Consider the following 23,967-nt stretch of genomic DNA (forward strand, 5'->3'; position numbering starts at 1 on the left):
ATTTCTCCCGATCCGACTATTATATCCTGGTTTTATGAGTCACTTGCCGTGCCAGCCGTAATGCCAACTGCGCCAGATTCCTCGGTGTAAATAATGATTTGAATAATAAGACGGCACGGTTTCCGCGATTTACGGGCTTACCGGAAAGCCGATTTGAATTTTCAGTGAACGCTGGCGATAAACTGCCTTCGTTGATGAGCGTTCCCAGTGTCTGCTAGAACAGTTTCGCGATTCCAATTATCGTAAAGAATCGTACAGCTGAACGTTCCACCAATGATCGTGGTATATGTCTCTTTAACGAGGGTTTTGTCGCAATTTTCCTGTTTTCACGTGCAAATGGCCATGGTTCACGCTTCTTCGCAATTTTTAAGACGCGTTAAAACGATGCGAGGAATCGCGAAGCAACGAAAAGATGCACCGGTTATAGCGCGATATATATTTAATTCGAAACACGGAGCGAAACGTAAATGCTGAAAGCGAATATGTAACTGCAGCTTATGAAGGGCGGAATGTAACTATCGTTGATGAGGTCGAGGAGTACCTATCGCTAAAGAGCACGGAACGTTCCATCTTACCAACGTTGAAACGTAACTGTATCTCATGAAGATTTCAACCTGGCTTCTCCGTCTTCTATCTTATACATGTTTGAAGCTGTAAGTCAATAGCAATTTGAGAAGTTAGTTCGTTCTATTTTTATCTTATTTTCGTTTCGTAATAAACTACAAAGATCCATCGAGATATCTTTTTCATTCCAGTTCTTTAACTTTGATATATTACCGAGACGCGAATTCATATTATATTCATAAAAATACGCTGTTCCATAAGATTCAAGCGTCTAACGTGCCCCTTGCGTTGAACATATACTTATATCGCCATCCTTTGAAATATCTGCAACCTGCGTGTACTATAAAACGATCGACAACGACCGTAGAATCGTACTTTATTTTAACCAAAATATGCCGCATGATCTTATTCGACAATTCGTGAAATATTAACGCGATCCGTGATAACAGACGCTTTAAACTAGCACGGTCGAGGTTTCTATCGGATCAATGACGTAGATAGGTTACCTTGGGACCTACGTATTCGCGTAACGACAGCGTCGCGTTTCGCTTCATCCTCTTGCGAATAACAACTACGTACGATCTCACTTCTGTCGACGTCATTGTACGTCGTTATTGCGCTGCCGCTCGGTTGATCGGAAAATACGCGCAACGAGATAAGTATCGACACACATCCTTCGATCGTGGAACGAATACACCTTGAAACGATATTCGATCGAACGCGGAGAGAAAGAGTTACTAGGAAAGAAAATTGGGGCAAATGGTCGAGACACGCCTCGTCTTGTCGAGCCGATGTCGTAAAAGCGAATATTTGCAAAAATCATTGTCGAGACGAGGACGTAATTACCGAACGACGACTCATCGTGGAGAGTAATGCGATCGAGTAGAATTTTTGTTCCAACGTTCGAAACGAACGATTTTACGTGTTGTATTTTCAGTTGACGGTAGATCAACGTCGAGCGTCGAATCAATGTCGGTTGTATAGCAGCGAATGACCTATAACAATTGCAACGAGCGCAACGTGATAAATATCTTGTTAAGAAATATGAAGATCTACGAAACGTCGTACCGTGGAAAGAAAGAAACGATAAACCAGAGGAAGAGAGTTTGTTCTGTCTTCGAATGTAAATTCTTTTTCGGTTACTTGTGCATTCGCGTGATGTAGCGCTCGAAGAATTTGAAATTGACACCCCGTGATGCAACGTACCTATCGGATAGTCGGCGTAAAAGAACTCTGAACAGTATGGAAGATGAATATAACATTTAGACCGGAACGTGTGCTTGAGATCAAACGTTCTAGATGCGGCAAGGTGTTCCGAACCGGACTATTTGTGATTATACCGTAAAAACGAATTTTTCCTTCGAGAGAGTAGACAACTCGAAAAATAGCTTTGGCTTTCTTGGACTTTGTCTTTTAAGTTATTCCAGCATCGAGGAATAACAAACAGAATGACAAGGTACGCGATATTAAACCCAAAAGAAAAAGTTAAAAACGGGGAAATTGATGTAAAATAAATTTAAAATTACTTTTGTAAAGCGTGCTAGTAGTACAGGTAGTCCCATAGTCGGACAACCTGGATGTATTGGGTTGGCAACGAAGTGATTGCGGATTTTGCCATTACCACCTAATGACAAAATCCGTAATCACTTAGTTGCCAACCCAATACTATTAGGTCATCCCATAAGTTCGTGCCGTTTTTCGAGCGCTTATATATGTTAAGATCATTTACATACCTTTCAGTTTCATGAAAAAATATAATTCCCCTCTCGTTGTACAACTTCTTCTCGTTTTTCTGGTAGGGCCATTATTCCGTCTCGATAAAAGTTCTCTTGTTTTTCTTTAAAATATGAAATGTATACAGAAAAGTCGGCACGAACTTATGGGATGACCTAATACAACAAACCATGTCGACGAACGATATCGCGTATATTTGATACAGAAAGTAAGGAACGATAGTTGCTATAAATAGAGCGTAGTAACGGTACAACGATATATGCGAAGAAGGACGAAAAATTTGAAGGATTCAGAGATGGAGAGAGAGTTGGCTCGATGACACGCATGATCGTGGAGTCCCTTTGGTGCTTGAGCAGGTTTACGCGCGGATGCACTATCGTCGGAGCAAGTAAATCGCGCTTGTATATCCACAATGAAGCCAGAGTGGCCAGGTATCCAGAGTTTGCTCATATACCTATCTGTCTCTTGATCCAGAGAGCATTCCAATGGCTGGTCGGTTGCAAATCGTGGAATTCGTGTCTGCGGCTTCCATTACTGGAGTTCGAGCTGCAGTTCTGTGTTCGTAGCTACATCCATCCTCTCTTTCACGGCATGTTGAGCGATCAGTTCTCGCCCTTTCCTTGCTATCCTTGTCGTTACCATTACCGGTTACCATTGATTCTTGCCATGTTGCTCATCCGTCACCGGTGTTTACCGATCGACGTGTTAGTCTTTCGACGAAATTTCAATCAGCCGTAACTGCATATTCAACAAGTTTTGTTTTATTTTGCCTTCGAATCGTCTCGTTGTGTCGTTTCTGTCTATTCGTATTACAGTGATCGATACTTTTTTTCACTTGGTATACTGGCTTCCTGCGGGCATAGCTGTACTAGCAGCGATACAGGTGCCAAACACGATCTCTCTAGTAATTACGAACCGAACGTTGAAATATTTGCCAGAGATATAACCAGAACAATGCATTCTTTTCTTTCGATATTTATAACCAATAAACGAAACTTAATCGTTTCACGTTCGATATCGCGCGTACATTAACAGAAGAAATTTATACCTTTGCGAATACAAATAGGAAATGGAGGAATTTATTTGCTTCTATTAAATATTCAAATTTCAAATCGTCTATAAATGTATAGGACTCCGCAGTCTATTAATGGATTATTAATTTATTGAATAAATATATTTTTTCTCGGCAAAATTGGCTTAGGAATCTTCCGACGTTCGTAATCAACGAGAAACGATATTTTTCACAAGCTGGAGAAGGATTTCATTTTTTAATTTTTATCCATCAAATAGGTACAGATGTATCAATTACCAGCAACGATAATGCGAGCGTACGGGAACAAACAGCGTTTGCCCTTCGCCGAATTTCCAGCTTCCCTTTGTGTAGAAAGACAAACACGATCGTCTAGGAGTCGTCCACGGATATGTAACCACGTACTTCCTGTCTAAACAAGCAGAGCCAATAAACGTGTGTACGCCCTGCACATGTGCACTTGTGCAGTCGTACATCGGCCACGTTGTTCAACGCGTTCGTGTCGTTGTTTCTCGTTGAACGTCGACGACGACTTATCGCCATTAAAACTATCGTTTCACCATAGTACGCGTCCTCCGACGAATATTCGGTACAATCCAACACACAGATTCTTACGAGAGTAGCTACGTCGTTCTTCGAATATTTCGTTCGTCGTGTCGAGCTGCGTCTACTTTAAGGTACGTTTAGATCAAACGAGTAGGAACATAGAGCGAGCATTCGCTCGTGCTCGTTCAGTGTAAACGGTCATCGAGCAATCTGTAAAGACATTCACACCAAAAGAGCTCCTTCGTGACAAGAGCGAGCGAACGTTCGTAGAGATTAGTCCGAGCATCGAGAATACTCGATAGTTGTCCCAATTGAATCTTCGCTTGGACTCGTGACAAGGGTCTCTGACGAAGAAATTATAATAACGCTCATTTATACTATTAGATTGTCCAAAAAGCTTCTTTCGTTTCACAAGGTGATAATAGATGAACAACAATTTCTGTTTTATATTATTTTATCGAATTAGGTGTGATCCATTTCGTATTATTTCTAGTATTATGTTCGTGCATAATTCAATAAACTAATATAAAACAAAACAAAAAAATTGTGCGTCTATTATTTCCTTACAAAACGAAAGAAACTTTTCGGACAACCTAATACAATTTTCCTGAAGCGAGGAGAGAACGAGCATTCGTTCCCTTGGTTTACACGCATCTTTACTTCGCGATTCTGAGCTGAAAAATAGTCGAAAGCGCGTACGAAAATTTGTAGATTCGAATATACATAGGTAGCAAGACGCAAATATGTAGAGTTAATTAATACACGCGTTAATTCCAGCCGAATATGATACCCATCGCCAAGTTTCCGGTTTCTGGAAAGCTCTACCTATAGGCTCGATACCAGGAATTTCGCGTAGCTGTCTCGGCCGCATTTCCTTCGGGGTAATACGATTTGACGCGCGCGGTTCGCGCCACTTCTTGCGCGCGGTTCGCCGCATCTGTAATGGAAGAACCGATTAAGCAGAGCCGTGCGCAGCATTTTCAGCACCAGCTGCTGCGAATACTTTCGCAAGCAGCCGTTTTACCAACGTCGACTGACAACCACACGACTGCGACAATGCCTACGAAAATACATTCATGACGTCAACAGCATCGAGAAACGCACGATGCCAGAGAGATGCCACGGTTTCGCGTTATTATATAAATATCGAGCGTTCAACCCTGCAGCAATTTTATTCTTCGTTTAATACGTAATTTTGTTATCGAGTTTGTTTCGTCGAAATTCCCGCGGATATTGTTACACGCGTACGATTTTCAGAATCCGAACCGATCGACTATCGAGATATACAATTTACAGTATATATTGGGTTGGCAACTAAGTGATTGCGGACTTTGTCATTAGGTGGTATTGACAAAATCCGCAATCACTTAGCTACCAACCCGATAGATCCTTTTACGTACCGCGATACTAAAGAAAGAACACTCTGAGAAGAAGTTGAAATACTTTAGGGATATACGTAGTATATCGATATCGAATCTTGCTCTAAATATACGATAAATGGTAAGACTCATATTTTCTAATCACGATCTTACGACAGAAAAACATAATAGAAAATAAGAAATGGAATCGAGTAACGTTGTAAAATATACACGATTAATATAAATTCCATCGATATAAAAAATCGCTACAGTAAATTAGTAACAACATGATAGTGGTTCTCAACGTAGAAATAAATGTATGCACCGACAACAGAGAATAAATTTCGTCTGGCAAGCGCTTCGAATATCGTTTAAATCTCGCACGAATCCATTTCGTAGAATTCTTCTGCTTAGCTGCCAGATTGGCTACGATCTCAGTTACGGTAGGAGAAATTTTCGAGCTATATTCCACTGTTGGCGAAAACGTGGCCATAACTATCCCATACCCATATCGTATCGAAAAACGCTAAAGTAGCTCATCCAAAAGTTACGGTCTTTGTTTGATTTATGAATCGCACTGGCCATCGCCATCATAATTCCAAGATGGAATACGAGTACATTAACCCCACGATAACGCTTCTGCAAAGATGTTCCTTTATACTTCCCTCTCCTTTATGCATAGTATACGTACGTGCTTCGATTCTCCACTTTCACCCCTTACATCCGATTTTCCTATTTTATTAGTTACATATATGTAGTATCTTAATGGGTCTTAGAGGAAAGGACGAGTAATGATGTTTTGATTTAATTAATAATATTCGAAGCAACGAAATAATTACAATGCTGTCGTACGTCTTATTTTCAGACGCGGCTTTCGACTTCCCGATTCACACTCTTCGGCTTCTACACTCGCTCGCTCTCGCTTCTCAATTCACACTCTGCACACCTTTTGCATCCGTTCTCTCCGGCTTCTCAACTAATACTGACTTTAACGTCTCTTTGTCTTTTCCCGCCGTTCGAGACACGTGTCCCGAAACGCCCGTGGCCAGGGTCACGCGGGCCCTTTCCACGAAACTATCCACTTAAAAAGGATCGACGACACATTGATGTACCCGACGATGCCGCGGCTCTCGCGACATTGTTTACGATTCGGCAGATATCTTAGGCCTTTTGTCCACGATACTACATATATAGGATCTTATACTACAACTAGTTTATTTACAATAAATGGATTAAACAGCAAACGATGGTTGTTTAACGTGAACTAATAACAATAACGTATTATAATTAAGGCACCTAGATAATTAATTTGCAACTCTCGTCATCACGGATTCAACTCTCTATTGACAACGCTAGTGTCACGTAAAATAAAAAGCAAGAGGCTCGAACGAAAAGAAAAAATTAAGATAACAAAAAAAAACGAGAGAATTTATTTCTGAATTTACACTGACTGCGATTTTGTTCTGAGCTCCAGCTGTGACTTTCCAAGACTGAAGCTCTTACAATTTGACTTTCGGTAACATCTGTTTCTTCTTTGTTTGTCATCCCTCAATATCCCCACTACCCTGTAGGCGTACGTGACCGTTGTCACACTTCTAGGACATTCGGTGGAAGGACCGTTAGGATACAGATGACTCATTAGGCACTTCGGCGATATACATTGTCGCCAAGGCCGCCACATCTCTATCTCCATCATCGGTCCATCGGATTTGAAGTATGCCGGTCGTGACACTAGCAACACTCTCTGGACAACGCAATTCGCACTCTTTGACTTCTCAACTCACAATGATTGTTAATTCGTTTATCGTTTCTTAGCAACCTTGTCTTTTGTCTTAGCCTCATCACGCACATGTTCCGCAACCGCTTCTTTATAATTCGCCCGACACCCCCTAGGCCCCTCGTCCACGATACTACATATACATATGTTTATTTCGCGCAAGAAACCCTTTTGATACGTAAAAGATAGCGCGTACGCGTTTCAATTTTGCATGATATATTATATTATCAACTAAGTGATTGCGGATTTTGTCATTGGGCGGTATAGACAAAATCCGCAATCACTTAGTTGCCAACCCAATATCTTGGAAATCTTCGTTAACTGCTAAAATTTGAGCGACATTGAAATGTAACAATTTGATTTACGGTTTATACGGCTAGAATATACGTGTACATCGTACGATACTACGATATTTTGGTGAAACAAAGCGGATCCGAACGAGGGGTCACGAGAACGACGAGCCCTACGAGATTGACCTTAAGCCTCGCATAAAGCCACGGAGACGACGATACTACTGTTTGTTTTATCGTCGCGTCGTTTATACGTTTTGACCGCAACTATGGTCAAGATATTTTTTCCTTATTTCCGCGAAATTAAGAGGATGGTAACAAGGAAGATTTCGTTCGCGCGACTCGTCGGAAGGAACAACACATCGTTTACAGAGTAGGCTATAAAGGCAATTTCTCCGGATCGTTTAACCCGGAAATTGGCCAACCTTGGATACGAATAATCAAATCAAACGATTTCTCCTGGCCCCTTTCGCCTCGTGCTGTGCCAAACCTCAGAAAATTGCCTTTTATCGCGGATAAACAGATGGAAACGTAGATTTGCTACGAGGTGTAGAACCCTTCCGAGTGTCGTTCCTTCCCTGTTTTCAGCTTTCGAAGAAATCTGAAGAAACCCTGGATTGCTTCGATATTTTTATCGCGTTACACGCCGCGTTGTATCTCCTGCGAATTCTTATTTTTTCGTCTCAACGATAGTCGATGAAAATCGATCGTTTCTTTCAAAATTGCCTCCAGAATTTTATCACACGACCGTACGAGGCACAATTTCAAACTTGAAGATAAAGAGATCTCGATGATCCTGTCGTTGATGATCGCGCATTAAAGAATACTACGACACGACGCGGGTAATTAATTTTTAATCGTTCCTTTGCTTAATCGGTAAATCGATCGAGTTTTCTTGCTTTCTTATGTTAGAAAGAAAGAAGGACAGTGATAGCGTATACACGAAAGTGGACCTAAGAAATCTAATGGATGGTGTTTCTGCAAGCTCGCAGCAATCTCCTGGCGTAGCACCCTGTTGTTCCTCGATTACCCAAGACAAATCTAAAACCGACTGCTCCTGAATCGACTACACTGTATTCACAGGCGTAGATCAGGAACGAGTCCCGTGATAGAAAGGAGCGATTAGTCATCGTGGCGTCTCGGCTGAACGACGATTTGTAATTTTCTACTTGCCGGAGACAGTAACTAACGAGCGTCTCGTGCAATCGGTCTTTTTCAACGAGAGCCAAGTCGATACGGTCCGGCACGAATTCAGCATCCGATATATCGTCCAACAAACGAACGAATCAACAAGAAACTGCAGGAACGCTTCGTCTTTAGCGCGTTTACTTTACCGTGTTGTCCCAGTAACGTGGTTCACGACGTGGCGCAACCTTTCAGACATCTTTTAAGCTCGACGTCATCGAATCAAGATTATTTACCAGCCGTGAAAAGACGCTTTTACAAAGGGTGTTCCGATAATCACGGTACAATCGGCAAGACGGTGATTCCACGTGAAAATATGGAAATCTAAAATACGAAATAAAATCTTTTCATACGGCGTTTCGCCTTCGGTCTTGAAAATCGAACTTGGAGGTTCGTTTGGTGCAAGCGAATTTGGCTAATCGCGGGTTAGGCACAAGTAAACGATGAGTAAAAATGAGCAAAACTCGGGAAGATGGAGTTTGCACGTGTTTAATTAAAATCTGACCGGATCATTGATCGATTATCAATCTGAATTTTTCCAGAAACGAAGAAATCGTATTCTACGTTTCCGATTTCTCTCCGCGCATGCGATAAACTTTCTTTAGGTTATTCGGCCCTGTCCATTCCGGAATTATACTACCAGTTCGAGTATACTCGACGTATACGAAAATCTATTTCCTCGAAAACAAAACGTCGCGTAAACACATCTCATTCTATTTCTTCCATTTATTTCAGGTAGAATCACCGGCACAAAGATCGTGTCGTGATTGCTGGGACACCCTGTGTAATATCGTTCGCCACTATCCGCGCGTGCAAGCGCACACCGTTGTTTGTTTGTCGGTATTAAAACCTCGAAAGGAAAATATCGGAGACCGGCGCCGCGGAAACTTAACTGTTTACCGAGCGAAAATATAAATTGGCTATCGTCCGCCGACTGATGCGACCGCGTGTCCCACATAGTGTAAACTCGCGCTGTGATTGCTATTTGCGAAAAAAAGCGAATCGATCCACTGCCCTATGGAGATCTCGCGCAGTTGTGCACGCTTGTACACTTGTTTCCAAGCTCTGGCATGCTGCGTGCAGTTAATTTAAGTACAGTTCGGTTAAATGAAATAGGAGTCTATCGTGCTAGAAACAGTTACAAGCAGCCGAGTGATTAAATTCAACGTTAATCGGAAAATGTCCGTAAATAATAAGATAATTACCTAAAACATTAAAAAAAAAAATATCCCAGAATTCTTACTGAAAGACAAGAAGCTATCTCTTCGGCAAAATAAACAAAATCGTGCTCGAACGTAAAAGGCAAAAGCACAGGATTTCCATGGCTGGTGAGTTAGTTACCGACCCTAAACGTTTGATCTTACAAAACGCTGTAAAATTCCTATTGAAAAATAGAAAATTACCTTATCGAAAAAATAAATGGCCGTGCTTAAAGAAAAGACGAACGCGATATCGGACGAAATAGACGGCACGAAGCTTAGTCAATCTCTTTGGCGATAGACATTTTTCACGTAAATCCAAGTAGCGGAATGATGCATAAGGTCCTTTAGAGACGTCGTTGAAACACAGGACTGTAGCACTCTCGTAAGACTTTGAATATCATTTGCTCTTCATGGCTGAAGAGGGAGAAGGAAAGGAAAGAGGCGGGAAAAACGAACGAAACCATCGGCTTAAACGCATCCACCCGGAAAAGGAAACTCTCTCGCTTGATCCTGATATATGTATACCAACGCGTACGGTTCGCGTGCCGTAAAACTCCAATGTATATCATCCCGTCGCGACTCGATCAACCGGTCCGTTTTCTGCGTAAGTCCTCTGCGTAACTCTTCTGCGTATCGTCCACCGAATTAACCTATATATCCCAATATATACCGAGTTATCTTCCATTATCGATAGTACGGTTATCTTTTCGTTCTCTTCGACGACTCGAGCTTTCTCCGATTATCGCAAACGTCGAACGTCAATCGGCCGTTTGAAGTAGCGATACTTTACGAGGCTTTCGGCATTCAAATATTACGCCACGCCGATACGATAGACGCCAAGTGCAGAAGGTTCGTCTTTCGCGATAAGTAAGCGAAAGCAAAATCGAAGAAATTCGTTGAAAAGATCGTTAGTTCGTGTAATGAGTTTCGTTGGAAAAAGTACAGAAAAGTTGGAAAAAGAGTATTCGAGTTTGAATATTCGAAGTTAGTACTGTCTTAACGCGAACATTTAACATGCTATTCTATTTAAATGGAAATACGAAACAAAGATCATGATCATAAATCGTAATTATTCTGGTAAATTTGTGTATGTGTTCGACGCAGAATCGATATTTCGGAATAGACCTTGCTTACCAAATTAATATCATGTAAATTAATTTATTATTATATCATTAACAAGTTCAACGTAACGATAATTATCCAGAATAACAGTATATTTATTAAGATAAATTTGATGTATAGAAACAGCTGCTTCATTATAATAATGTAATTGGATATTGAGTAACTGTGAAACTGTGTACAAATTGTTTTTAATTTTTTTAACGTAATTTTTCTATATTCGCTAAAATATTGATTAAGATATACTTTACAGAACTTTAAAGCGTAATTGATACGACATTTATTTAAATGTTAAATCACAACGAAATTTCTTGATGTCTGAACGTGAATACCCGTTCTACTTGACGTTCTACTGGCGCACGCTATGGCTCCATTACCTTTCGCATTGTCCGAAGATGTACAGCTATTCCACTGACGCACGTGTTGCGACCATTCATTTGTTTAAGCAACGCTCGCGTGTTTCGATAAACATGCCAATTTCTAGGTACTATCGTTCTTGTCTCGTTCGTATATTAAATTTGTTCGTATTAAATTCTACGCTATTCGTTTACACGAGAATTTGAATCTGTCCGCGATCTTCTGTCTCGTGTAAAGAAATCGTAGGAAACTTAACTCCATGAGAATTTCGGCAGGCACTTTGACAAAGCGTGGTATAATAATATCACCGTTCACCGCAAATGTACCCTTCAGACGGATGGAGACAACGCGGTTTTCACAGGGCCTCGTAACTAGCCCGGAACATTCTCAGAGATTTCCGCGCGTGCACTCCAGTTATTCTTACGAGGAAATTAATCCTCGGTGCACTGAAGCAGTTTCTATCTAGCTAAACCGAACGAGAATCTACCCGTGAGCACAGCCTTGATACACGAACGGTAATTGTCGCGTAATTACGAAACTTGAATTTCGCAACGAAATCTCGTTTATTAACATTACGACCTGGAACCCTGGCCCGACCTTCGTCCTTGTAATCCTCCTCTCGCTCATCGATTATTTCTTCGTCGGTAGCCATCTTGGACGTCTTTAGGGTCGTTCGTCGTCACCACGTTAGATTCCGAGTAATTGAATCCAGCGAATCACTTTTCAATTTTCGATGCTTTTTATTATTTACATTTATCGGGTTGGCAACTAAGTGATTGCAGATTTTGTCATTAGGTGGTAATGTAAAAATCCGCAATCGCTTAGTTGCCAACTCAATATTCAGATTTGCGCTGTCTTTTTAAGTAGAATAGGCGCAAACAAGCAGACGGAACAGGAAATCAGGAGAATATACTCGATTAAATCGAACTCTTACTTTCATCTCTACGATCGTGTAAAGTCGTGCCACCAGACAGTTGATAGCAATGCGTGAATGTCGGTGTTTAAGAATAAATTATATCCTAGACCGAATCAGGTAGAAATAAACCGAGACAAAGGCCTTACGTTCGCCGATTCTCCAGAACGCAGCCGATTTTCCACGAACTCGCACCTAACCAAAACTCAGAGGCTAGGACCTTGCAGGTCAAAGATGGGAAAAGTAACGACACACAATGGGCCTTGGTTACCTTGGTTAGCACTTACAAAGTGAAACAGATGCGGGAACGTGGCCTCTGAAATCTCTCCGGTGTCGATAATTGACTTGGACTGTGCTAAATCTTATCACACGCGTGTCTTAATCGTGAAAAACGAGTCGCAGACAGTTCTGCAAATTTATTTGCCAATTATGAGTTTCATCGTGACTTCCGTAAACGCAACGTAAGCAAGAAACTCGGAAAATCGGATCGAATCTATTTGGCGCAGGTGAGCTGACCGATTCTTGGGAAGAAACGGAACACTCCATAACTTAAGTAAGGCAGCATTCTCAAACTGTGAATATACGCTATGCTCAGAGAATATACGCTGCCACGAGAAACCAACTATTCATCGACGTCATAATTTCTCCGAGGCGATGTCTCAATCTCGTCAATGCCTCTCTGCAGGACACATTTCTTCAACGATCGAAGAAACCAATTTCGGATTGTCTCGATTCACCGTTCACCGATTCGTAATTTAGTGTTTTTTCTTTTTTCTTTTTTCATCTAAACGGATGAGAAATGGAGAACGGAAGAAAAGCGGGGTCGGCTCGAGTGGGACGAAGATAAACTTCCCGTTTCCCCGCAGACAGAGCGAGCTAACCGAAGAAAGAGAGTCGGAAGGATGCACCGGCTCTGCTACAGATTAGAGATATTTATGGTGCGGTAAATCAAATACTGTCTCCCCTTTTCCGTACCTTTCCGCGCGACGTTGATTCATCAATATAAGCTTTTCCCAGGGCCACTGTCCGCGATATATGGCCACTCATAAGCGAGAGCAGCGAGCAAAGGAGAAAAAAGGAGAGAAGAAGAAAGAAGGAACAACGAAAGAGTAGCAAAGGTCGATGGTAAAGAATTTAGACTTCGGTGTAAATTCTACTTAGAACGATAGTCGTCGAATGGGAACTGTGTTCGACGTACCGTTGGATTTCGACGTTACACAGACCCGATAAAACGACCATCTTGTCCGTGTTAAGTACTGCTCCGTGTCTCTCTTAAATTTCACGATGCTTAAACGCTTCTGTCGCATCCTAAATCAACTCGTGTTGCGCGTAAAGAAAGAACGATCCGCCTTCTTTTATCATCGAAAGTCCTCGAGACTTTTAATCAGTCTACTCGGATGCACGCGAAGAAAGCTTAATCGCTCGATTCGTAAAAGGCAAACGATTGGCGCGGTTGATTTGTTGTTTCCTTTTTTTTGCGAAAATTAGATGTGTTTCTAGCGGTAGCTTTCTTAGGAGGTAGCTATTTTTTCTCTTCTTTACTTTTTACGGAGAGTAATCGTGTTTGTAATGCTAGATTTCCATTTCTCTTTCTGATTTCTGTCGAAAATTAGTTGTCTTCGTTATATGAGAATCTTTCTTTACGAAATTACGAAATAAGGAAAAATTGTACAAATTTAGTATCTTTTCGGTTCGATCTACTTGTTCAAAATTGACGAAAAGCGAAGTAACGGCGACAATTTTGACAAATTTCTATGAAAAGGACGAACATAAAATTTTACCTCCTCAAATTCAAACGAAGAAATCTAAAATTTTATTTCGCAATAATTCAACGAAGATTTTACACTGTATTTTCGTTAAATTCTATTGAAAAGAGAAAGACGTAGCTTTAAAGCTCTTGTAGAATCTAATGAATGTAATGGACAAGGTTGTAACGTTTTCATGAGAATTATGAGTGTAAAGAGGCAATTATTTCGTGCTATCATTTTTGTTGCTTCATTGTAGCCGGCGATCGAAGAACCAGTGTTAGGTGCAAAAGGGAGACCGTGAAATTAAAATTGATGAAGCGAGACTGTTAACTTAGTTTTATACTCTGTCGCTTGGAAGTAAAGGTAAATGCAGTAAATCATGAAACTAGATTTAAAGTTGGATTCTGTATAACCTGGCGGAACTTTCAAGCAACGTTGCACATGCTTTGCTTTGTCCTATCTGCGGTTCTATCCTTTTTTAAGTGTTCATCGAGCTCAGAAATACTACACTCTATTATATCTTATTACGTACATTTATTACATTTCACTGTCTAAATTAAATTCATAACGCATCGAAGAAAATCGATGTCGATAAATTGGCTTTCTTATATAACCGATACTTTAATAATAACGATATTATTCATAGTAATATTATATAAGCGTAAATAATGGCAGCGTTAATAATATAGTCTTGCGACTATACTTACATTTGAAAATCTATAAAAAGAAAGGGATCTACGACATTTGATTTTACTTGAATATTACAGGTTCGTATTCGATTAAACCTACTCGTTTAACGGGCAATATTGAAATTAAATCGATAACTGATATCGATATTGCAATGGCGCGTTAATTTAAAACTCACAGATCCAATAACGATGATTTATTTAAATGACAATTATTCCCGTAAGCGGAACTGCGTTCATTAGCCGGGATATTGGCGTAAAATCGCGAAGAAGAAATAAGTATCGAAATTCCATTCGAAACCATCGAAAACAATACTGGATCGAAGCTGCGTTCGCGATGATGAATCACGGTAATACTCGTTTACACGTGAAACATGAGAGGGAAATTCCAACCTCTAGCAACGGAACGTTAATTAGTGCTTTGATCGAAAACCAATCGACTACTTTATTGAATACGAGATAATGCAACGCTACGCATCATCCTAATAAATCAATATATCGAATTAATTAACTGAAATCAGGATGTCATTGAATTTTAGATCGAACCTGTTCTCCATCGTCTAAAATTCTCAATTACAGCTTCCCATCTAAGTTTCGTAATTTACATAAGACGACATTTTTCTTAGACAATTTACTTGTATTATTATTACGGTGGTTCTGTCTACCGATGGTTCTTTCTATATTCTCTCGATATCTCTAGATTCTCTTTTTCTCGCTGCTAAAACGCCACATTCCTCGCGTCATCGTTCGATTCAAATAGTAGGGGGAATATTTATTAATATTTAACGAACTGCGTTTCATGTATCGCATGATACGCGTACAATCTTCCCATTTGCATGACAATGATTTACATACCCATCCAAAGAAATCACTGGAAAACCTGACCTAATAGAAACGGAGCAAAGTGTTTCTCCTATTAGAGAAGAAATTTCTTCCACGAAGAAACAAATAGAAAACCATAAAAAACGATGGAAAAAATGAAAATAAAATGAGCAAGTAAATGCTGATAATCAAAGTACAAGGTTGTGTACTTTTTTTCTGTGAGTCGACATTTTTGCCGATCCCTTTCTATCCCTCCTCGCCTACTTTTTCCTCGTAAATTCCTATTTTACAGATAACTTGCATAACGTCACGCTGCTATCACCTTTTCCCTCTTCCCTTCTTCCATGAGCAATACAACGAGGAGAAGAGAAAGAGAGAGAAAGAGAGAAAAAGTTGGAAAAGAGGGTGGAAGAACGAATCTAGGATGACGGGTAACTCGAAAGCTTGGAATAAGGGAAACAAAACGATGCATTTATTATGTAAAAAGAACGAGTCTTTTCCGTGGTTTTCCCCCGTTTGCTTTGTTTTCCATTGAAAATCCCTCAGGATTAATATCGCACTACAAACAACCTGGAAACCACGAGATGGCCAAGAATGAAGAGGTTCTTCTTGAAACGAGGGTAAATAAAAAAAGGCAGCTCCTTGAGTAATTATCATCGTTATTTCTATGGAGATTAAAGTAGAATATCGTTTGTTGCCGCTTGAAATTTGTTTGAAAATCTGTTCTTTGACTTTTTAGAGGCTGATTATCAAACAACGAAGATAGTCGTTTTGCTGGAAAGTTTTCATCGCGAAAATTTTTCCAAAGAAAAAAGGAACTCTCGATAACAGAGGAAAAAATCATTGTCACGTTTGTGTAAAAGCAGTCTCAGTTTAATTTTAATCTTCGTTTCTTGGGATAAAAAGGGTGTAATAAACACGATATTGCGTGAAATATTTGTAGCAAGAATATTATCTTGCGAAGAAACACGACAGAAGGTAGTAAACACTGAATTAAGGACTTTTAACTTCTTCGCTGATACAATTTCGCACGATAGTATCGTTAATACAGATACAATTATAAGAATAAAATAAAGATATTTTACACTTCGATATTTCTTAAATTGCGATCTTGATTAAAAACGTAATTACATGGCGGTATCTTTCGACATTGAATGTTACAGCCGCAACGACCACTATATAATAAGTTAGCACCGATTCAATCGAAATTATTTATTTAATTTCCATAATCTCTTAGAAAAAGATGGTTTTGTCTTAAAAATGTAACGCTTGTAACGTTTGACCGACATTTTTTTTAAATTGCCTTTAACGAAAAAAATAAATGATTAGTATCGATATCTCCTTCATTATTATCGTTTCCTTTAATATTATCACATAGTAATAGATCATTGATTACGCGGCGTTAACGCGGACAAACGAGTTTCCCGAATTTATTTCTCTCAATTTCAAAAATAAATTAATTACGCACATACTCGTTATAAATGCACTAATAAATGTCGTATAATCCTATTAATCATCATCGGAATGGGCGAATAACGAGAGTACGAATAATAATTAATGCCTAATTAAATCGAGTTCTCGATATCGGCTGAAAATATCGATATTTATTAAAATCTTAATTATTTGATTATCATACGACTTAATTTTGGAAAACGAAATCGTATTACAATTTCTGAACCATGGCCTGTACTTAGGAGCGAATTATACCTACTTAAACGCAATAAATAGAATTATACTGTTACGTACAATAGATATCCACGATATTGTAGAAAATTTACGACTCCTATTAAGATTATTGCAGGCGAGTCTCAGGGGAAACCGTCTCACGATTAATTAATATCGTCAGCCAGCTCGGATAAATGTCTTCGCAACGATATATTTGTATATTTTTATGGATTTAATATTCTCGTCGAATTATATGTTCGCTGTTCTATTAGATCCACCATTTCCACCATTTATATTTACTTAATATTATGTGAATAATTTATTATATATTATTATTAATATTTCCAAAGTATAGAGATAATTTCTATATTCCTATTTGGGAAACGAGAAATACAGAAAAAGGGAATAATTTATATATTCAAAGCACGTCTTGCGGATTAATTATTCGAGTACCAGAGATAATTCACCCTTAATAGAATCGATAACGCAAACTACATATTGCTAATAGCCCGTCTTTAGCACGTGTCAATACGTCAATCTTTTCGCTCAACAGGAAGCTTGAAATAGTTAAAGCTAATGAATACGTGCGATTAAGTCATATCATAATCTAGCGTCATATTCTATTACATTAGGATTTTAACCAAAATTTCATTTTAAGCAATCAAACACAATAACGAGAATTAAACGAATTGCGTAGATAATTAATGTCGTGCTGGTATTATACGATCGCTGAAATAACACCGAAAACAATTTTCCATTCTGTACGTTCTAAAGTACATTTTAAGGGTAGGTTTTTGGATTTCTTTAATAACGATACAATCCAGTACAGATAGAATTTAAATAACTGCAGGTTTTTTCATTTGTTTGGAAAGATTTTAATTTCGATAAAAATATTAATCAAACGTATCGCTGGGAATTTTTGTTCAAAATCCATCGCGATGCTCTTCTGATCGATGTAATAAAATTTAAATAACCGAATGCTATTCTTACGTATATACATATATATACTCTTTTGAAATCTTTAACTTTCACTGAATTTCAATTACCGATCACGAACATGATATTAAATGCAATTTTACGTCGTGTACATTAACTGCGGTAATACAATGTCTGACTGACACGTCCGCTACTACTGACGCACACGTTGCGTCCATCGAATTACCTCTGAATTACATATATTACGTACACATCTATTAGACCAACCACGATTAGAGTGATTCTTCGAGGCTGTCGACGGGTCTACGTTCGTTTTTTTTTTCGTTTCTCCTAGACAGATCGTGCTCGTTCCTTTTAGCAAGTTCATTCAGCGTCGCTAATGGCCGGATGTATCTGTAAATATAAATTTTTGATCGGAGAACGACAAAGAAGATATCGTGTTAATGCGAAGCGGTGCGGCGCGACGCGACGATAAGAGAGACGAAAATTGGGTAATGCGGAAGAGCTCTCGGCGATAACGACATCGAACGCCAGGCTCGTTTGATCCTCGGCTTAGACATCGATCCCTTCCAGCGCGTCCCACGCAATCGCGTTAGTTTCACACCACGTGCTTTACAAGGTCTGTCGATCGTCGGCAAAATGAAGTAGGTTCGATGTTCGATGAGAGGCGACAGAACGTCTCTGTGACTATCGATTTTCGCAACGTACCTTCCGTCCTGATATTTCAGCCTCCCAGAAACCAAACTGATATCAGCACCGCGTTTCCTCGTCAATTTCATTATCTGGACGTACGATTAGTATCCAAGTTTCCAAAAACTAAATTCTTTAATCCCATAAGCTTGCTTGTTATAAGAAGATGATACAAATAATATTAGATTTCCAAGAAATTCGTACAAAATTCTATTCAACAAATTCCATTATATTCTTATCCATCTTATTCGATTACTAATCTATGGGTGGTTGATCAGTGTGGCTTTTGAAATGCACTTTCCAATCTCTGTTTCGGTGTTTTCCAATCTTTTCTCGGTGGTCGCTCCCCTATACGAACTGCAACTTTGTCCACCTTCCCTTTGTTTAGATCGTTCGATAATCTCTAGCAAATCTAATCTAAAAGATCGTATCTAAAATGGATTATTTTAACATGAAATAATTGAAAGAAGGAACGTGCTCCTAGCTTCGAAATTGCGTCCTCTAAAAATTCGATATTTTTAAAGTATTCGAAGGAGTTTAATTTGAAAATTAAATAGAATTAAAATAAAGATTAAATAAATTCTCAAATTGCACTGTTATAACAGGCGGAAAATATACTCTTCGTAAGAGAACGTAATCTATGCAATGCGATCATCGCATAGCGTTGCGAACCCAGGATCCATTCGATCGTCGCATTCTCTTCGTTTCTAGTTACGCGCAACGTATTGTGTTCAATTGGTACGTTTCAAAGTGGCCGCTGAAGTGGGTATATTTATTCAAACCACAATGCAATATCGTTTTTATCGACGATCGTTCTCATCGTGGGACTTTGGCGCTCTCAGTTTAAAGGATGCAGATTAAATTTCTATCGCGCATGTGAAACATTAAAGTTCAGTGGCAGATCGCAACTAGGTAACACGCGTGCTTAGTTATCGCTTACCGCGTCTACACTTACGTGTCTATAAATTTATTCGAGTGGCTATCGAACGCAAAGGGAAATTATCCTGCGAATAACGCTACGGACGCACACGGTGCGTCTTCTCTTTCTCCGTATTCCGACATAGGGACAAGCAACTCGAAAAGCAACGTGTTAAAACAGAAACTATCGCTAAAATTCTTCGATTAATTCCTAATAAGGAGAATATGTAATTTGTGAAAAAAAAAAAAAAATAAAAGAAGAAGATTAAAGCGAATACGTTGGATCTTTATGTGTTTAATTCGTTTCATTTTGTTATTATCTGTGTTCAGAATTTTCGTCAGTTTTATTTCTACTCTTCCTGCCCGTTTCAAACATTTTTCCGGTCATTGCGTATTCCATCCATGCATTGCCATCCAACTATTCTCGATGATTATAAAAATCGCAGGGTATGCCGTTGTCGGTCAAAGAATTTAATAAAAAAATTCTCGGCTTCCCAATCAGCAATATGGTGCTCGGTTATTTGTTAATTTGCCTATCCACTACACGTGGACTTCGATATATTTCAAACATTCTACGGTTGCCAGACGCAGCTTGCGAAACGAAATATTTTCATTGTTCGTTGCAAATATACAAACGATGGTTCCTTTCATTCGTCAAATATAAAGAGCGGATTATTTTTAAAGCATTGAACGCTAATCGTAAATGAACGTGAGGAAGTTACGAAACGAAGAAACTTTTCAGAAGCTCGGCTATGTTTCGCGATTCTCAAATAAAATATGAAGACACTGGGTATTAAATGGTTAATAGGAACTAACTGGTAGCGTATTTTGGTAGCGGTAACTGGTAGCGGGTAAATTTTAGTACACATGTGGGTATGGGAAGTCGATACCGCGTTGCCATACGTAAGGACACGTAGTGCAATTACACTTGCCCCTCGGAAAATCGTGTCACGTCACGAGAGGATGCTAGATGCAGCAACGTTATACCTACGTGATTCGCAACCTGCAATTTCACACGCGTTTACAGTCGGTAACGTATCCGAGCCTGCGATAATACAACAGAATTCCATATAAATTCATGAAGTCGAATATAGCTCTATATGGATCGCTGTTTCCCGGTCATGATCTATCAATTACGATATGAATTCTCACAACTAAATTTCTAGTGAATAGTAGTACTATAATTTTGTAATATCGTAACATCGCTATAGCTACAGTAATTTTTAACGAACTTGAAAATTTCGGAAATCGTTATTTTCAAGGTATAACGTACTCCCACGTTATACGAATACACGAATTTAGAGAAAAAAGTACATTTGAATATTGTCGTAATTCTGCGACATAATAACGTTGCTACGGCTCGAATAACGTTTGGCAAGCATTAAAATTTCATAAGCTGCTGTCCCAAAATGAAATGGCGTAGTTTCAAGTTACGCGAGTATCGAGGTTCCCCGAAATATTACAACAATACGCAAAATTCTTCGAAAAAAGGAGACTTCCAAACGCGTTGCAAACGGATGTCAACTTATTTCGCAGTGAAAATATTCGCGTGTCCACAGAAAGTAGCACAGTTTCTAGTTTCGAATCGCGAAAAAGTTAACAGTCGTTTAACGTAGGTTCAGCTTCGGATTAAAGATAATCCAACATCAGTGGTAATATGACGGTACAAGAGCAGGGCGGTAGGATAAACTCGGTTTCCCATGATCTTTTTGTCCCTGGTCGTCGCCTAGATCTCGCGCGACGTCGAATTTTTATGTAAATTTAATGGGCTCGCCCCAACGTTATGGACTCACACTTTATAAGACTCAAAGAAGGCCGTAATACGATCGAGGCGCGTGAAAATCTGGGTGAAGTTTATTATGCAAAGCAGGGTTTATTATTCAACGAGATGTAACAACTAACAGGCTTACTCGTGCTTAAGCTTTCCTCGATCGAGCGTGAACTCGTGTTCTCCCTCGTTTCGACAACGCAATTGTCCAATTTTCCAAGGATAATTTCCTCTTTTTACCGCAAAGATAATACATTAACGACAAACGAATTGCAACGATATTTCCTTGTTGCATAATAAATTTCGTTTAACATAACTTAAAAATAACTTCAGAATGTGTCGAGACAAAGCATGGATTGTCGTTTCGTCTACAAAAGTTTAATTACGAATTACCGTTTTTTGACTTAGAGAATTCTTTGTATTTCTATATTTCCCTTTTTAATTTATCGTATCTTGATCGATCGCATCGTCGATGATGCAATTTAAAATTTCAAAACCCAAGAATCCGTCAGAAATCCTACTGACCGTCTCTACTTAGTCTGCAAATGTAAATTCGTTTTCGCTGTTACAAGGTATCTGCATAATTTCAAGTTTTACTTTCCCATCTAGTGTCCGCTAAATGAGAAACGCTATAACACGTGATTCTTCTCTGCGAGAAAGGTCGACATGGTCAACCGTCCGACAGTCTTCGTTTACGTCGATAATGACCGTTTTTACGTTTCCACGATTGTCTCCTTTTCCGTTGACACGTTATTAGCTCGTACGTAACGCGATTTCGTTCGCACAAAGAGGCTGCCAACCGAGATATAATAGCGGCTAGCTTGGCAATTGTTGCTGTTTCCTCGAAAACGTATGGTCGACGATTAAATTTGACGGCCGGACTTTATTGCCTCTCTCGGCCGAACAATTGGCACAGATCGTTGCTACAACACGAACGCCATATCGGTATAATGGTAACAGTTCTTTTATGTAATTATATTTACGAGGAAAGTCGATCTCAGCGACGTATTAAGTGATTCTTGCACATTGTTGAAGCGTTTCTTTGAATGATAGCACGCTACAAGCATATTTTATACAGCAATGTTTCCTCTTTACGCAATATTACGTCGTCCGAAAAGTTTCTTTCGTTTTTTAAGGAAATAATGGATACTTTTACAGTGTCTGTAAAAGAAAGACACTTTTCGGACAACCTAATACGTGAATATGTTGCTGCAATTTGAAGAAGAAAATGTTTGAATTATGACTAATGATATAATTTTGATAATAATAATAATAACATGTCGATTACTTGTTTTACACAACTAAATTTAGATTGGTAGAGAAATTTTATAACCGTCTTGCGTGACTATCTTAGTGAATTTTTATGAATTTTACAAGTTTCACAAGTTGCAAATGAAATAATTATCCTGAAAATTCTAACATCATAAAATTCCCAGATTGTCAAATCGTAAAAGTATAATCGACAATTTGTGAATCGACCGATACCATGAATCAACAAATTAATACAATGCAGGAAAGTTTTCGAAATTACGAATAAACAACCGCGTTTTGTTACGAATACAAATATTGATGTAATCTGCGAATGAACCGATACGGAAACAAATTTCTTTGTCCAGGAATGAAAATCAATTTGAATTCAAAGTGTTATTCTAACAAATTTAAACTGCTCATCTTTCGTACAAACGAAATGAACAATACAATATGGAAGTCATGAAATTATAATGAACTACGCTTGCAGAGGGCACTTGAAAAATTAATATTCGACAGCTGCATATTTCCGTTTCGGACTGATTTTAGCTTGAAATTTGAATGTATAACGCGAAGACAATCATTTTGGAAATAACCAATTAACAGACACTGGAACAAGTGGTGACGTTTGAAAATCATTAGGAAATAAAAAATAACATGGAAACTTAAAACACGAGTAACCAAGATAGGAAACAACACGGGAAATAAATATCAAACTGATGTTGAAACTGAGAAACAACGAAATCCTTTCGAAATATATATATATGTAGGAGATGAAAGTACATCGGAGCCTTTCTTTTGGAATTTTTGGGAAGATCCCAATACTTTAGTCTAGACTATTTATTATAACTGTACTTAAATAATAAAACTTAAAAGTAGTTGTTATGATTCAATCCGATTATGTTTGCCCGAGATTTAGACAGTAGGCTTGGGCTTGAGATGACGCAACTGGTCGCTGAACGTAGCCACGGTCACGGGATGGACGTTTTTACCTAACAGAAAAGTGCCAATATTATGGGACACACGTTGTATTAACAATCAAACCCCGGGCAGGAGCAATGTCAGCTCTACGCGGGTCTGTCTTGCAACGGTGGCTGGAATTTTGTTGGTATCCCTAGCCAATATACGACAAACGAACGCGATCGTAAGGAGAGGAAAGTTTTCATCAGTCTTTTATTCTTGCGATCTCCTTGGAGAGTTTCACATCGTCTTTACGTGCAGTATATACCGAACGTCAGAGCAAAGGTTACTTTGTGCTTCAAAATATATTCTACGTCTGACAAAGAATTACCCCGTTGACGGTGGATTCGTTATTGAACCTAAGAACATTGTCATTAACATTTCGAGTGTCTAATCACCACGGTTATTTGTCAAACTCTGTAAAAATCATATTTATAGCAGTAAATATAAT

The 23,967-nt window shown here is 39.0% G+C and overlaps 1 protein-coding gene and 1 long non-coding RNA gene across 2 annotated transcripts in view; one reads left to right on the plus strand and one right to left on the minus strand.

The window, feature by feature from the left end:
* The window catches only part of LOC126917752 (peroxidasin-like), a 330,987-nt gene that overhangs the window by 261,941 nt on the left and 45,079 nt on the right, over nucleotides 1–23,967 (minus strand). The window lies entirely within an intron of this gene.
* The window catches only part of LOC126917773 (uncharacterized), a 285,490-nt gene that overhangs the window by 246,133 nt on the left and 15,390 nt on the right, over nucleotides 1–23,967 (plus strand). The window lies entirely within an intron of this gene.

Source organism: Bombus affinis, chromosome 6, assembly GCF_024516045.1.
Source record: "Bombus affinis isolate iyBomAffi1 chromosome 6, iyBomAffi1.2, whole genome shotgun sequence".
Lineage (NCBI taxonomy): Eukaryota > Metazoa > Arthropoda > Insecta > Hymenoptera > Apidae > Bombus > Bombus affinis.